This window comes from Sus scrofa, chromosome 2, assembly GCF_000003025.6.
Source record: "Sus scrofa isolate TJ Tabasco breed Duroc chromosome 2, Sscrofa11.1, whole genome shotgun sequence".
Classification (NCBI taxonomy): Eukaryota; Metazoa; Chordata; class Mammalia; order Artiodactyla; family Suidae; genus Sus; species Sus scrofa.
Window position 1 is genome coordinate 136,266,604 of NC_010444.4, and position 16,503 is coordinate 136,283,106.

The 16,503-nt window shown below is 39.4% G+C and overlaps 1 long non-coding RNA gene across 2 annotated transcripts in view; it reads right to left on the reverse strand.

The window, feature by feature from the left end:
* The window catches only part of LOC110259480, a 181,146-nt gene that overhangs the window by 162,905 nt on the left and 1,738 nt on the right, over window positions 1–16,503 (reverse strand). Inside the window, exons 2-3 of one of the 2 annotated variants that reach the window (XR_002341907.1) lie at window positions 16,321–16,398; window positions 542–588 (exon numbers count right to left, since the gene is read on the reverse strand). This is a non-coding gene — a long non-coding RNA (uncharacterized LOC110259480). The remainder of the gene's footprint in view (window positions 1–541; window positions 589–16,320; window positions 16,399–16,503) is intronic. The other variant, XR_002341906.1, reaches the window with a different exon arrangement.

The window sequence follows — 16,503 nt, forward strand, 5'->3', positions numbered from 1 at the left end:
TAGCGGCCTACACCACAGCCACAGCAATGCAGGATCAGAGCTGCATCTATGACCTACCACAGCTCACAGCAACGCCGGATCCCTAACCCACTGAGCAAACCCACATCCTCATAGATACTAGTTGGATTCATTTCTGCGGAGCCACAAGGGGAACTCCCCAAACAAGTATTTGTAAAACTAACAAACTAACAAAACGGAAACCCAGAAATCATCTTTGGAAACAGGCAATCTCTAGAGTCCTAGAACCAGAAGACCCCTCTGAAGACCCTTCAGAGACCTTCCTTTAACAGAAACTGGATTGGTGAAAACACCAAGACTCTATTTGAGGGTTGTGAATTCATTTACCCAAGGAACACACAGACCCACAGAAGTCCATGCTGGCCAGCAGTCTCCCTGCTCCAGAGTGAAATGTGCAGCACCTAGAATAGAAATTTCCCTTTTCTACTGACGAGAAGCCCGCTACAGATTAAGGATGCCAGGAGGGCAAGAACAGAGGGTCGAATCCCAGGAGTATCCCAGGGATGGAGACCAAAGTCCATACCTAATCCGATGTGTGGGGCGGGGCACCTCAAGCTCAACCATCTCTGTCTAAGAGAAAAGAGAAAGAAGAGGGAAATCAGGAGTTAGCAGTCCTCAAGAAAAGCCAGAGCCCACTCATGCCTTCAACTGCGGAAACACAACCGGCTATGGGCTCTTGAGAGAGCCTGTGTTGGGTGGGTTAGACAAGGCCCAAGGTCCCCCGCAAGGCAGTGCCTCAGCCTCTAAAACAAAATCTCTGTATTTCCTTTCCAGAAAATAAATTCAATGTACACGTTCTTTTATTCAAATAGAAGTATGGAAAAGATGGGTTCATTTCAATTTGTTCCTCGATTTTCTTTGGAACCAAGATTTGACCCCGTCCTTATCCCTGATGAATCTTCCCCTCACCCTGTATCCCCAGAACCCCAGGGTCTGGCTCAGTGCAGGCAGACATCAAAAGTCTAGTGAATGAATGAGCTGCCTGTGGGCTCCTAGAACAGTGTGAGATGTCAAGCTTTATTATTCCTGTATAGGCATAGCATGTCTCAGAATAACTCCTCTGTTTTAGTGTTGGACTTGGCTGTGCCTCCTTCCTAATGGGCTGAAAAACAGCCCTTGTGTGTCCGCCTCTGCTGGAACATGGTTTACTACATGGCATGCTGCCTGCAGCCCCAAGGCCTGGAAAGCGATCCATATTCTAATGACTTACAGCAGCAAAGAAACCAGATAGATCTTTGAAGATGCTGTGCTCCCCTCCACCCTCAACCAGGCAACAGGGCAACCTTAACTTCCTTGCTGCAAAAGAGCAGGCTACTAGAGGCAGAACTGAGTTTTTAAGGTGAATTGAACACACTCGTTATCTGTGGGCAACAAGAAGGTGAATGACTTCCAAGATCCAAGAGACTCTTGCCATCAGTGCTCACACAGCCCAAGGCCCTCTTCTGGAAGTACATTAAGGATGGAGGAAGAAGACATCGCATCTCTGCTCTTGTAGAGGCTAGTGAGTGAGTGTCCTCTTGCACAGAGAGACCTGACAAAGGCAGGGATCAGAGAGAGTGGCTCGCTCTGCCTGACATCTGTCTCAACATCTTTGCCAACACATAACCCATTTCATGCAGAAAGAGAGAAACTGCCGCCTCTAACAATGATGCGGCAGCAAGTACCAGTCTAGCCCTCCCACCATAAATAACTATAAAACTGGAATATCTGTGGGTTTGTTCATTTTTTTGTTTCCAAATTATGTTTCAAGGGCTAGATTTCAAATAGAGCATGACTGAATTACTTACTGAGTTGAAGAGGCAGAGATTAGAGTTTAGAGCAGCTAAAGCAGCTATAATCTGAGAGGTAGGGCATTGAAAAGAAGACAGTCATGCGGTAGAGAGCGCAATAGGTCAGTGTGGAGGGTCCTTATAAATCTTTGGCTGATGGCTAGACTATGCATGTGTAGGAAGAGATGACCTAAGCCTTGCCAGACAGTAGCTGCTGTTGGGTTGAGAGAAAAAGTACTGAGGGCCCCTGCCAGAGTGAATAAATCTCATTAACACAGTTAACACCACATTAATACTCCTGACACTCAGCTGAGACATGCAGAAATTACTGAGTTGAAAAGTACAATAACCAAAATTCACTAGAGAGGTTCAACAGCATATTTGGGCAGGCAGAAATAAAACCAGCTAATTTGAAGACAGGACCACGGGAATTATCAAGTCTAAAAAGCAGAAAGAAAAAAAGTTAAATGAATGGAGTCTAAGGGATCTATGGTACACCATGAAGCAGACCAATATATGGATTGTGGGAATCCCAGGAGAAGAAAGAGAGAAATGGACAGAAAGAATATTTGAAGAAAAGTGATAGAGGAAAATTTTCCCAAGTTTGATGGAAAACATGAATCCACAAATCCAAAAATCCAAGATGCTCAACTCCAAGCAGGATAAATTCAAAGAGATCCACATTGAGACACTTCATAATCAAACTGTTGAGAAACAAAGACAAAGAGAGAATCTTGAAAGCAGCAAGAGAGAAGCACCTCATCACATACAAGAGAGGCTCCATAACAGTAGCAATTTCTCATCAGAAACCAAGGAACAGTGGGATCTCATGTTTAAAGGGCTGAAAGACAGAAGGTCAACCAATAATTCTATATCCAGCAGAAGTGTCCTCCAGAAATGAGAGCTAAATTTAGACAATTCCAGACTTTTTTAAAGCTGAAGGAGTTCAGTACCATCAGACCTACTGTGTAAGAATGTTAAAGGGAATTTCTCGATTGAAATGAAAGGACACCAAACAGTAACGCAAAGCCACATCAAGAAATAAAGATCTTGGGAGTTCCCATCGTGACTAATATCCATGAGGCCACAGGTTGGACCCTGGCCTCGCTCAGTGGGTTAAGGATCTGGTGTTGCCGTGAGCTGTGGTGTAGGTCATAGACATGGCTCGGATCTGGCATTGCTGGGGCTGTGGTGTAGACCGGCAGCTGTAGCTCAAGTCGACCTCTAGCCTGGGAACCTCCACGTGCCCCACGTGTGGCCCTAAAAGACAAAAAACAAAGAAATAAAGATCTTTGGTAAGATAAATACGCAGGCAAATATAAAAACAAGTATTACTATACTTTGTTTATAACTCCACTTTTTATTTCCTACAGGAATTAAAAGATAAATACATAAAAATAATTGTAAATCTACACCATTAGGCACACAATGCATAACGATGTAAGAGTAGGGTTTTAAAATAGGTTGTTATAAATTCAGATTGTTAAATGCAACCCTCATGGTAATCACAAAGAAAGTATCTATAGAATACATAAAAAAAGGAAATGGGAATGGAATCAAAGTGGTTCCATAGAAAAGATCAACCAAACAAAAAATAAGACAGGAATGGAGGAATGAGGGGGGAAAAAAGAATAAGACATACAGAACACAGGAGGAGATCAAGAGGATGGAGTCTGAAGACAGGGATCTCACCCCTCCACATGAATACATCAAAAACATATCTACAATTTAGACCTTTTGAGTATGCTCTGCCCATATTCCTTTCTGAACCCTGCAAGAAACCAATGCTATACTTCATCACCCACCAAAAAATCCACGTATGGAGCAATTCCCATGGAAAACAAACTGAAGACTGACGGAAAGATTCATACAACCAAAGCTATAAAAAAAGATGTATATGGAAGCAGGTAGGAAGGGGAGAGGAGTAATCAGTTCAGGACTTGCCCCCTGGGAGGGGACACAGAAGAGGAGGGGGATTATATGGCTTCAGAGATCCTTCCTAGGGAGTGAGCAGTTGCAACCATATATTAGGCATCCTAAGCCTGGGGTCTGACACTGGGAAGATAAATCCCCTTAGCTGGCTTGAAAACCAGTAGGAATGACAGCAGGGCTCTAAGAAACCTGCACTCTGCTCATAAAGAGAACTTGCTTCCTCCCAAAACAAAGCAGAAAAAGAAAATGCCCTGGACTCTGGCTGGTTTCCTGCAACCACCCCAGTGTGTGCCCCAGCCTGAGCTGAGAGCCTACTACAGCCCACTTGTTCCACAGTGCAGGGCCACACTAGGGTGAAGGCTACCGCAATGGAGGAGAGTGAGCAGCTGTAGGGGACAGAGCCAGCTCAAATCCAACAGAGCATCTGAACAGGGTGAGAGCAGCTATTGCTGGTTCTAAGGAGGAAGCCAATCAGGAGTGCCTAGAACTCTGACTGATCCCAGGACCAGCCCAGCCTGCACTGCAACCCATGATGAGTCCCATTCCAGCCCTTCTTGCTCCAGCACTGCTCCTCTCTGGGACAGATGTGCTAATGCTGGGATGGGGGAGAGCATGCATTTAGAGGAAGCAGATCCAGCAAGGACCTGAGTCTCAGGGCTTCCACTGCAGCAACTTGGGACCTGACTCTACCGCCATAATGGAAAAGAATATGAAAAATTATGTATATACATATACATATACACATACAGTATATCAGACAAAATAGACTTTAAGCCAAAGCGAACTTTTGAAAGCAATGAAGAAAGGCATTATATATTGAGAAAGGGCTAATTCATCAAGAAGATGTAACAATTACAAACACATATAAACCAACCAAAAAAAGCCTCAAAATATATAAAGCGAACATAAGAGTTCCCGTCGTGGCTCAATGGAAATGACTCCAACTAGCACCCATGAGGACTTAGGTTTGATCCCTGGCCTCACTCAGTGAGATTAAGGATCCAGCATTGCTGTGAGTTGTGGTGTAGGTTGCAGACGTGGCTCAGATCCCACGCTGCCGTGGCTGTGGTGTAGGCCAGCATCTACACCTCTGATTTGACCCCTAACCCAGGAACCTCCATATGCCTTGGGTGTGGCCCTAAAAGAGACAATATAAATAAATATAATTTTAAAACTTCTGATGATTCTCCTTTAAAAAAAAAAAAGCAAACATAAACAGAATTGAAGGGAGAACAAAACAAGTCTCAATAAATTTTTTAGAGCTGAACTCTAAGAAGTGTATTTTTCAATCACAATGAAATTAAGCTTGAAATAAATAATTCAGAAGCAAATCAGAAAATTCACAAGTGTGGAAATTAAACATACTCTTAAACAATCAATGGATCAAATGAGAACACAAGAGAAATTATACTGAAAGATGAATGACAATGGCAACATATCGAAACATAACATGTAGAGAAGGCAGTGCTCAGAGAGAAAGTTATAAATGTTAAGTGCCTATATTAAAAAAAATAAAAAGAAAAAATCTTAAATCAATAACTTAACTTTATTCCTTGAGGAACTAGAAAAAAGAAGAAAAGGGGTTCCCATTGTGGTGCAGTGGAAACGAATCCGACTAGGAACCATGAGGTTTCAGGCTCTGATCCCTGGCCTTGCTCAGTGGGTTGGGTTAAGGATCCAGCATTGCCATGAGCTGTGGTGTAGGTCACAGACATGCCTCAGATCTGGCATTGCTGTGGCTGTGGCGTAGGCAAAAAAAAAAAAAGAAGAAGTGATATCATATGGCATTTGTCTTTCTCTTTCTGACTTACTTCACTCATATGTCTAGTCACTTATGATGGAGCATGATAATGTAAGAAAACAGAGTGTACATATGTATGTGTAACTGGTTCACCATGCTGTACAGTAGAAAAAAAATGATGTATTGGAGAAAGAAAGAAAGAAAGAAAGAAAGAAAGAAAGAAAGAAAGAAAGAAAGAAAGAAAGAAAGAAAGAAAGAAAGAAAGAAAGAAAGGAGAGAGAAAGCAAGCCCAAAGCTAGCAGAAGCAAGAAAATAAAGACTAAAGAATAGAAAAATAAAATAGAGAAAAGAGAAATAATATAATCAATGAAATCAAAAGTTAGTTCTTTGAAAAGATCACAAACCTGACCAGCTTTTAGCTAGACTGACAAGGGAAAAAGAGAGAAAATACATATAAGTAAAATCAGAAATTAAAGAGGAGATATTACTATTGACCTTACAGAAATGGAAAGGATTATAATAGAATACTATGAACCATTGCATGCCAACAAATTGGATAGGGATAACCTAAATGAAATGGATAAATTTCTAGGAACACACAAATTATCTACATTACTCAAGATAAAACAGAAAATTTCTATAGACCTATAACAATTTAAGAGATCAAATCAGTAATCAGAACCTTCTGACATACAAGGTCAGGACCAGATGGCTTCACTGGTAAATTCCACAACACGTTTAAAAAAATAACAAAGGAGTTCCCATCATGTTGCAGCGGAAATGAATCCAACTAGGAACGATGAGGTTGCAGGTTCGATACCTGGCCTCATTCAGTGGGTTAAGGATCCGGCATTTTCCATGAGCTGTGGTGTAGGTTGAAGACTCAGCTCAGATCTGATGTTGCTGCAGCTGTGGTGTAGGCTAGTAGCTATAGCTCTGATTCAACCCCTAGCCTGGGAACCTCCACATGCCACAGGTGTGGCACTAAAAAGCAAAATAAAAATAAAAATAAATAATAAATACCAATCCTTCTCAAACTCTTCCAAAAAGTAGAAGAGAAGGGAACACTCCCTCTCACTCTATGAGGCCAGCATTACTGTGATACTAAAGCCAGATAATATCACAAGAAAAAAAAATCAGAGATAAATATCTCTATGAATATAAATACAAACATTCTCAACAAAATACTAGCAAACCAAATCCAACAGCATATTAAAGGGATTATACCTCATGCCCAAGTGGGATTTATCCCAGGAATGTAAGAGTAATGCAACATAAGAAAACCAATCAACATAATCCATCACATTAACAGAAAAAAAGGGGGGAAATATCTTAATTGATGTGGAAAAGGCACGTGACAAGATGAAAGAACTTTTCATGGTGCAGTGGGTTAAGGATCCAGTGTTGTCCCTGCAGTGGCTCAGATTGCTGCCATGGCACAGGTTCAATACCTAACCCAGGAACTTTTCATGCTGAGGGCAGAGCCAAAAACAAACCCCACCCATTAAAAAAAAAAAAAAAACTCAGAAAACTAGGAATAAGAGGGTGTTTCCTTGACATGATAAAGAGCACTTACAAAAACTACACAGCTAAAATGATACTCAGTGGTAAAAAAACTGACCCCTTTCCCCCTTTGATAAAGAATGAGACCAGAATGCCCACTTTAACCATTGCTATTCAACACTGTACTGCAAGTTTTAGCCAGGGTGATTAGACAAGAAAAAGAAATAAAAGGCACCGAAATTGGAAAGGGAGAAGTAAAACTTTATTTGCAGATGTCATGATCTTATAAACTGAAAATCCTAAAGAATCCACAGAAAGCTGCTAAAACTAATAAACAATTTCAGGAAAGTTGCAGCATACAGGATCAACACACAAAAATCTGTTTCTACACACGAGCAGTGAACAATCAAAAAAGAAATTAAGAAAGCAAATTTATTATTTATTACAAAAGCATCTAACAAAATAAATTGCCTAGGAATAACTTTAACTAAGGAGGTAAAAGACTTACATACTGAAAATTTTAAACATCGCTGACAGAAATTTTAAGACTTAAATAAATGCAGACATCCTATAGTCATAGGTAGGAAGACTTAACGTTATGAAAACGTCTATACTATCCAAAGAGATCTATAGATTCAATGTAACCCCTATCAAAATTCCAACAGGACTTCCAACTATAATAGGAAAAATAAAAATCCTTTAAAAAAAATTCCAACAGACTTTTTTCAAGAAATGGAAAAGCTGATCCTCAAATGCATACGAAACTGCAAGGGGCCACAACCAACCAAAACAAACTTAAAAACAGAGTAAGTCAGAGTCTGATTCCAAAACTTATTACAAAGTTACAGAAATCAAAACAGTGTAGTACTAGCATAAGGACAGACATAGAGACCAATGGAATAGAGAGTTCAGAAATAAACCCATATATCTACAGAAACGATTTTTAACAAGGATGCTAAGCCTTTTCAACAGAGAAAGAACAATCTTTTCAACAAATGGTGCTGGAAAAAGAAACCAGTAGTCCTAAGACAACTGGATTTCAACATGCAAACAATAATAAAACTGTAAGCTTACCTAACAAGTTATAAAAACTAACTCAAAATGGATCAAGATCTAAATGTAAGAGCTAAAACCATCAGCTCTTAGAAGAAAACGGTATTTCCTAATCTTCGATAGGGCAATGGATCCCTCCTTACAACATCAAAACCATAAGCCAGAAAAGAAAAAACAGATAAAGTGAACCTTAGTAAAATTTAAAACTTTTAGGAAGAAGACCTGTATTCTGAAAACTATATGTTAAAGAAGGAAATCTAAGATGACACAAACAAATAGAAAGATATTCCGTGTTCTTGAATAGGAAGAATCAATGTTGTCAAAATAACTCTACTACCCAAGGCAATCTACAGATTCAGTGCAATTCCTATTAAATTACCAATGGCTCATAGTTCTGTGGCTCAGCTGGAATGAATCTGACTAGCATCCATGAGGACACAGGTTCAATCCCTGGCCTTGCTCAGCGGGTTAAGGATCCAGCATTGCCATGAGCTGTGGTGTAGGTCACAGATGTGGCTTGGATCTCGTGTTGCCATGGCTATGGCATAGGCCAGCAGCTGCAGTTCCTAGCCTGGGAACTTCCATATGCTGCAGGTGCGGCCCTGAAAAGCCACAAAAAAAGACAACCCACAAAATGGGAGAAAATATTTGCAAACAAAGTGACTGACAAGGGCTTAATCTCCAAAATATACAAGCATCTCATGCAGCTCAATATCAAAAAAACAAACAACGCTATCGAAACTGGTCAGAAAATCTAGACATTTCTCCAAAGAAAATATAAAGATAGCCAAAAAGCACATGAAAAGATGCTCAACATCAGTAATTATTAGAGAAATGCAAATCAAAACTACTCTGAGTTGTCACATCACACCAGTAAGAATGGCCATCATCAAAAACTCTACAAACTGGAGTTCCCTCTGTGGCACAATGGGTGAAGAGTCTGACTGCAGCAGCTCAGGTTGCTGGGCGACAAAGGTTTGATCCCCAGCCCATCACAGTAGGTTAAAGGATCTGGTGTTGCTGCAGCTGAGCGTCAGTAGCAGCTGTGGCTCAGATTCAGTCCTCGTCCAGGAATTTGAATATGGCACAGTGCAGCCATTAAAAAAAAAAAAAAAAAAAAAAAAAAAAAAAAAAAAAAAAAAGCTGAGGAGTTCGCATTGTGGCTCAGCTGGTTAAGAACCCGACTAGTATCCCTGAGGATGTGGGTTTGATCCCTGGCCTCACTCAGTGGGTTAAGGATCTGACATTGTTGTAGGCTGCAATGTAAGTCATACTTGCAGTTCAGATGTGGCATTGCTGTGGATGTGGCATACGCCAGCAACTTCAGCTCTGATTCAACCCCTAGCCTAGGAACTTCCAACTAAGAAACTAAAAAAAAAACTAAGAAAACCAAAAAAAAAAAATTGAATTTTCAGAATGGTATCATTAAAGACTACATATAAAAGCAGAAAGTGACAGAACACTGTAAATCAAATATAATTTTTTTAAAAAAAATTTTAAGGCTACAAATAACAAATGCTGGAGAGGGTGTAGAGAAAAGGGAACACTCCTACACTGTTAGTGGGAATGTAAATTGATAACAACCACTATGGAAAACAGTGTAGAGGGAGGTTCCTCAGAAAACTAAATATAGTACTACCATATGATCCAGCAATCCCACTCCTGGGCATGTATCCGGACAAAACTTTCATTCAAAAAGATACATGCTCTTTTCAGCAAGTCTTGCTGGGAAACCTGGACAACTGCATGCAAATCAATGAAACCAGAACAAACCCTCACGCCATGCACAAAAATAACCTCAAAATGGCTTAAAGACTTAAATATAAGATAAGACACCATCAAAATCCTGGAAGAGAACATAGGCAAAACATTCTCTGACATCAACCGTACAAATGTTTTCTCAGGTCAGTCTCACAAAGCAACAGAAATAAAAGCAAAACTAAAAAATGGGACCTAATCAAACTGACAAGCTTTTGCACAGCAAAGGAAACCAAAAAGAAAACAAAAAGACAACTTACAGAATGGGAGAAAATCATTTCAAATGTTGCACCTGACAAGGGCTTAAATCTCTAAAATATACAAACAACTTCTACAACTCAACAGGAAAAAAGCCAATAACCCAACTGAAAAATAGACATGAATAGACGTTTCTCCAAGGAAGATATACAGATGGCCAACAAGCGCATGAGAAAATGCTCAACATCAGTGATTATTAGAGAAATGCAAATCAAAACTACCACAAGATACCACCTCACACCAGTCAGAATGGCCATCATTAATAAGTCCACAAATAACAAATGCTGGAGAGAGGGTGGAGAAAAGGGAACCCTCCTGCACTGTTGGTGGGAATGTAAGCTGGTACAACCACTATGGAGAACAGTATGGAGGTACCTTAGAAAACTATACACAGAACTACCATATGACCCAGCAATCCCACTCTTGGGCATATATCCAGACAAAACTTTCCTTGAAAAAGACACATGCACCCCCATGTTCATTTCAGCACTATTCACAAGAGCCAAGACATGGAAGCAACCCAAATGTCCATCAAAAGATGATTGGATTAGGAAGATGTGGTGTGTGTGTGGGTGTGTGTGTGTGGGTGTGTATATATATACACAATGGAATACTACTCAGCCATAAAAAAGAACAAAATAATGCCATTTGCGGCAACATGGATGGAGCTAGAGACTCTGAAGTAAGTCAGAAAGAGAAAGACAAATACCATATGATATCACTTATATCTGGAATCCAATATGCGGCACAAATGAACCTTTCCACAGAAAATAAAGTCATGGACTTGGAGGAGAGACTTGTGGTTGCCAAGGGGGAGAGAATGGGATGGACTGGGATCTTGGGGTTAATAGATGCAGATTGTTGCCTTTGGAATGGATTAGCAATGAGATCCTGCTGTGCAGCTCTGGGAACTATGTCTGGTCACTTATGATGGAGCATGATAATGTGAGAAAAAAGAATGTATACATGTATGTGTAACTGGGTCACTTTGCTGTACAGTAGAAAATTGACGGAACACTGTAAACCAGCTATAATGGAAAAAAATAAAAATCATTATATAAAAACAAAAAAAAACAAAGTTCATTTTCAGATATATTAAAAAAATATATACATGCACCCCTATGTTCATAGCTGCACTATTCACAACAGCAAAGACATGGAAACAACCTAAATGTCCATCGACTGATGAACAGATTAAGAAGATGTGGTACATATACACAGTGGAATGCTACTCAGCCATAAAAAAAGAACAAAATAATGCCATTTTCAGCAACATGGATGGAACTAGAGACTCTCATACTAACTGTGATAAGTCAGAAAAAGAAAGACAAATACCATATATCACATGTATGTGGACTCTAAAATATGACACAGATGAACCTATCTACAGAACAGAAACAGACTCATAGACATGGAGAACAGACTTGTGGTTGCCAAGAAGGAGGCAGAGGGAGTGAAATGGACTGGGAGATTGGGGTTAGTTGATGCAAACTATTACATTTAGAATGGATAAGCAAGGAGATCCTGCTGTATAGCACAGGGAACTACATCCAATCACTTGTGATAGAACATGATGGAAGATAGTATGAGAAAAATAGTGTGTTTGTGTGTGTGTGTGTACATCGTAAATCAACTATAATTTCTTTAAAAATTAAAAAAAAAACAGCCAAGACATTTAATTAAAAACTTCCATGTATCAAAGGATATATAAAGAAAATGAAAAGACAACCTGCAGAATGGAAGATGCTTGCAAGTCATATATCTGATAAGGAATTCAGATCCAAAATATACAAAGAACTTCTAAAATTCAATAACAAAAAGACAACCCAATTAAATACCGACAAAGAACTTGAATCAACTTTTCTCCAGAGATATATAAATCGCCAATAAATACCTGAAAAGGTATTCCACATTCCTCATCCTTATGGAAATGCAAATAGAAACTACAATTAAGATACCACTTTATGCCTATTAGGATACAAATAAATAAATGCATGAATAAAAATAACAAATGTCAGCAAAAATGTGGAGTCAGAACCCTCCTACATTGCTAGTGGGAATGCAAAAACGGTGCAGCTGCTGAGGTTGTTTGGTCGTTCCTCAAAAACTCAACAAAGCATTACCATATGACACAGCGATTTCTGCCTTAAGTTTACACCCAGAACAATTAAAAACAAGGACTCAAACAGATATTTGTATACCAATATTAATTGCAGCAGCATACAACCATCAAAAGGTAGAAGCAACCTAAGTGCCCATTAACAAAAGAACAGGTAAACAAAATGCAGAAAATACATACAATGGACTGTTACTCAGTTATTAAAAGGAATGAAGTTCTCAGAAAAGCTACAACTTGAAAACATCATGCTAGGTAAAATAAACCAGATACAAAAGAACAAATAATATATGATTCCATTTATGTAAAATATCTAGACTAGGCAATCATGGAGACAGAGAGTCGATTAGAGGTTACGAGGGGTTGGCGGGTTTCTGTTGCTTAATGATTGCAGAGTTTTTATGCGGTGATGAAAAAGTTTTAGAAACAGTTACTGGTGATGTTTGCACAAGAGTACAAATGTAATTAATGCCACTGAATTACACACTTAAAATGATAAATTTACAGTTATTTTACCAATTTTAAAAAGTTTAGGAGTTCCCATTGTGGCTCAGATGTAACAGACCTGACTAGTATCCATGAGGACGCAGGTTTGATCCCTGGCCTTGCTCAGTGGGTGAAGGATCCAGCGCTGCCGTGAGCTGTGGTGTAGGTTGTAGACATGGCTCAGATACTGTGTGGCTGTGGCTGTGGGCCGGCGACTGTAGCTCTGATTCAACCCCTAGCCTGGGAACTTCTATATGCTGCAGGTGCAGCCCTAAAAAGACAAAAAAAAAAAAAAAAAAAAAAAAAAAGTTAAAAAAAACCCAACAGCAAAAAAAAAAATTTCCAAATACATGAAGAGACATTTCACCAAAGAGGATATACAGATGACAAGCACATGAAAAGATGTCCAATATCATTATCTATTAAGCAAACACAAATTAAAACTATAATAACTACAGATGTGATAAATTCATTTGAGTAATAAAAAAGGGGGGGATAAAACTATAATAAGGAATTCCCATCATGGCTCAGTCTAAACAAATCTAACGTCCATGAGGATGAAGGTTCAGGCCTTGCTCAGTGGGTTAAGTGTCCAGTGTTGCCATGAGCTGTGGTGTAGGTCACAGGCGCAGCTCAGATCTGGCGTTGCTATGGCTGTGGTGTAGGCCGGCAGCTGTAGCTCTGATTGGACCCCTAGCTTGGGAATCTCCATATGTCATAGGTGCAGCCCTAAAATACCTAAAAAAAAAAAAAAAAAAAAAAAAAAAACCTGTAATGAGATGTCACTACGTACTTATCAGAATGCCTAAGTAAAAAATTAGTGACAACACCAAATGTTGGTGGGAATGCAGAGAACCTCCATCACTGATTTGTTACTGGTAGAAATGTAAAAATAGGACAATCATTCTAGAAAACTCCAGAACTCTCTTAAAAAATTAAATATGCAAGTACCATACAACCCAGCAATTGCAGTCCTGAGCATTTATCCCAGAGAAGTCAAAACTTATGTTCACACAAAAATCTGTAGATAAATGTTTATAGAAGCTTTATTGATAATGGTGAAAACTGCAAACAACCTAGATGTCTTTGAACAGATGAATGGTTAAAAAATATGAGGTGCATCTACACCATGGAATACTACACAACAATAAAAAGGAAGGAGCTGTCGTTTGGGGCGTCTTTTTTTTTTTTTTTTTTTTTTTGGTTTTTTTGGTTTTTCATTTGTTTTTGTTTGGGGTTTTTTTGCTTTTTTAGTGCCACACATACCATCTAAGACTAGGGGTCCAACCAGAGCTTCAGCTGCCGGCCTCTACCACAGCCACAGCCACACAGGATCTGAGCCACACCTGCAACCTACACCACAGCTCATGGCCATGCCAGATCCTTAACCCACTGAGCAAGGCCAAGGATCAGTCTCGTGTCCTCATGGCTATTAGCTGGGTTCATAACCCACTGAGCCACAACAGGAATTCCAGGGAGGGGCAATTGTTGCTCTCAACAACCTGAATAAATTTCCAGGAAGATTATGCTGAATAAAAAAGCCAGTCCCAAAAGGTTATATACTATATGATTCCATTCAGACAAGATTCTTGAAATGACAAAATAATGGAAGTGGAGATGCAATTAGAGGTTGCCAGGGATGAGGGGAGTGGGAGGGAAGTGGGAGTGGCTATAAAAGGGCGACAAGTGGGACCCTTGTGGTGATGGAAACGCTGTGTATTTTGACTCTATCAAGGCAAGACCTTGGCTCTGACCATGCACTATTTTTGTACTAGTTTTACAAAATGTTATCAAGGGGAATTGGGTAAAAGATACACAGGCTCTTTATGTCATTTCTTATAGTTGCACATTGATCTATATCTCAGAATTGAAAGTTTAATATATATTCACTATATTAATTATTAAATATTATTACATTTCCAAAATATATTTAATATAATATACAGTAAATGCAGATATATATTATGAATATATCTACAAAAAATACAAGTAGTCATCAATAGCAGAATGAATGATGGCCTATTAGTCTAATGACCGCCACTCAGCATAAAAAGTAATGAACTGCTGCTAATAGAACAATATGAGTGACTCTAAAAATGAAAACCAAAAGTAAAACCATTGTATTAACCAAAAGAAGTCAGATACAAGAGAATACATACTTCTAATTCTACCTCGGTGAAGTTCTAGAAGCGGCAGAATTAATCTATGGTGACAGAAATCAGAAAGTAGGTATGTTTGAAAGGTGGATAAAGAAGCATCTAGAAAGAGGCACTAGGGCACTTGCTGGAGTGACAATATGTTGTATGGGGTGGCAGTCACACGGATAGATATAATTGTCAAAACTGATTGAACTCAACATCTGTGAATTTAAGTGTGCAAAGTGGACCTCAATAAAACAGAACTATAATTGCCCCAAAAAACTTGGAGAACTTTCGCTCATCCCAAGAGACCATTAAGAGAGTGCCAAGGCGAGCCAAACACAGAGTGAGAGAAATGATGTCATATATATAATCCACTAAAAGCTCACATCCAGAACCGAGAACTACCCCCAAACAGGAAGAAAAAGACAGACACTCCAACAGAAGAATAAGCTAGAGACTTGAAAAAAGTACTTGGCAAAGAGATATTCAAATGCCCCCAAAATGATCAATATGATTAATCATCAAGGAACTGCAAAGTCAAACCACAGTAAGATACCGGAATGAGATAGTCACCGGACCAGCTAAAACTAAAACCACTAACCAAAGCCAAGTGTTAGCAAGGGTGTAGCAACAGGAATTCTCATACCACTAGAAGGAAAAGGAGTGTGAACTGGTTCACTCAACTTGAGAAAACTGTTTGACATGATCGATTCAAGTTGAACTTAGGCATCCAGCAATTCAGCTCCTAGGTGTGTACCTACCGGAAATGCAAATGCTCCTGCCAGCAACAAAAAATATGAACATGTGTAAGAATGTTCCTAACAGCCTCATCCATACTACTTCGAAACTGGAAATAACTCAAATGTCCATCAACAGTAGATGAGGTAAATATATTGCAGTGTATTTTTCCAATAGAATCCGCTCAGCAATGGGGGTGAGTGAACACACTGAAATAACATGCTGAATCTCACTTCATAATGTAGAAGCAAAGAAGCCAGTCATGACAGAATATATGCAATACATTACACAATAGATCTACATTGCATATATTGTATAATATATACCACACAATCATACAGCCTACTATGTGATTCAATTTATAGCAAAGTCCAAGCGTCCTAAACTGTAGTGTCTAGGGATGTATACTTAGGTGGCAAATCTACAAAGAAAAGCAAAGCAGCGATTGCCACGAAGGTCAAAATAACAACTCCCTAGGGAGGGAGGGAGAGGGGGGATGGTTGGGCAAAGGAGCAGGGGCGCCAACAATGTTCTCTTTCTCCACCTGGGCAACAGCTACCTAAGTATGTGCATTTTAATCATTTGTTAAGCCGTGCATTTGTTTGATGCATTTTCCTAGAGTGTGTTATGTTATATTCATAATCAAAGCACATTTAAAAGGAAGAAAAAGAGAATACACCTAATTGTTTAAGGCCGAAGGGGAAAATCTGGAGAATTCTTCTTCTGACTTTCCCATAGCTGTCTCGTTTTCTATAACAGCAGGCATTAGAGATTAAAAAAAAAAAAAAGTCTGGAGTAAGACCTTACCTTAAGTCAAATCCCCGCACTCTCGTATCAGCTCTGTGACATCGGGCAAGTCGCTTAGCTGTGTGCTTGTTTCCTTATCTATGAAATGGGGATAAGAGTAACTACGTTATTCAGCCAACGTGTACACACACACACACACACACACACACACACACACACACACACACACACACACACACACAC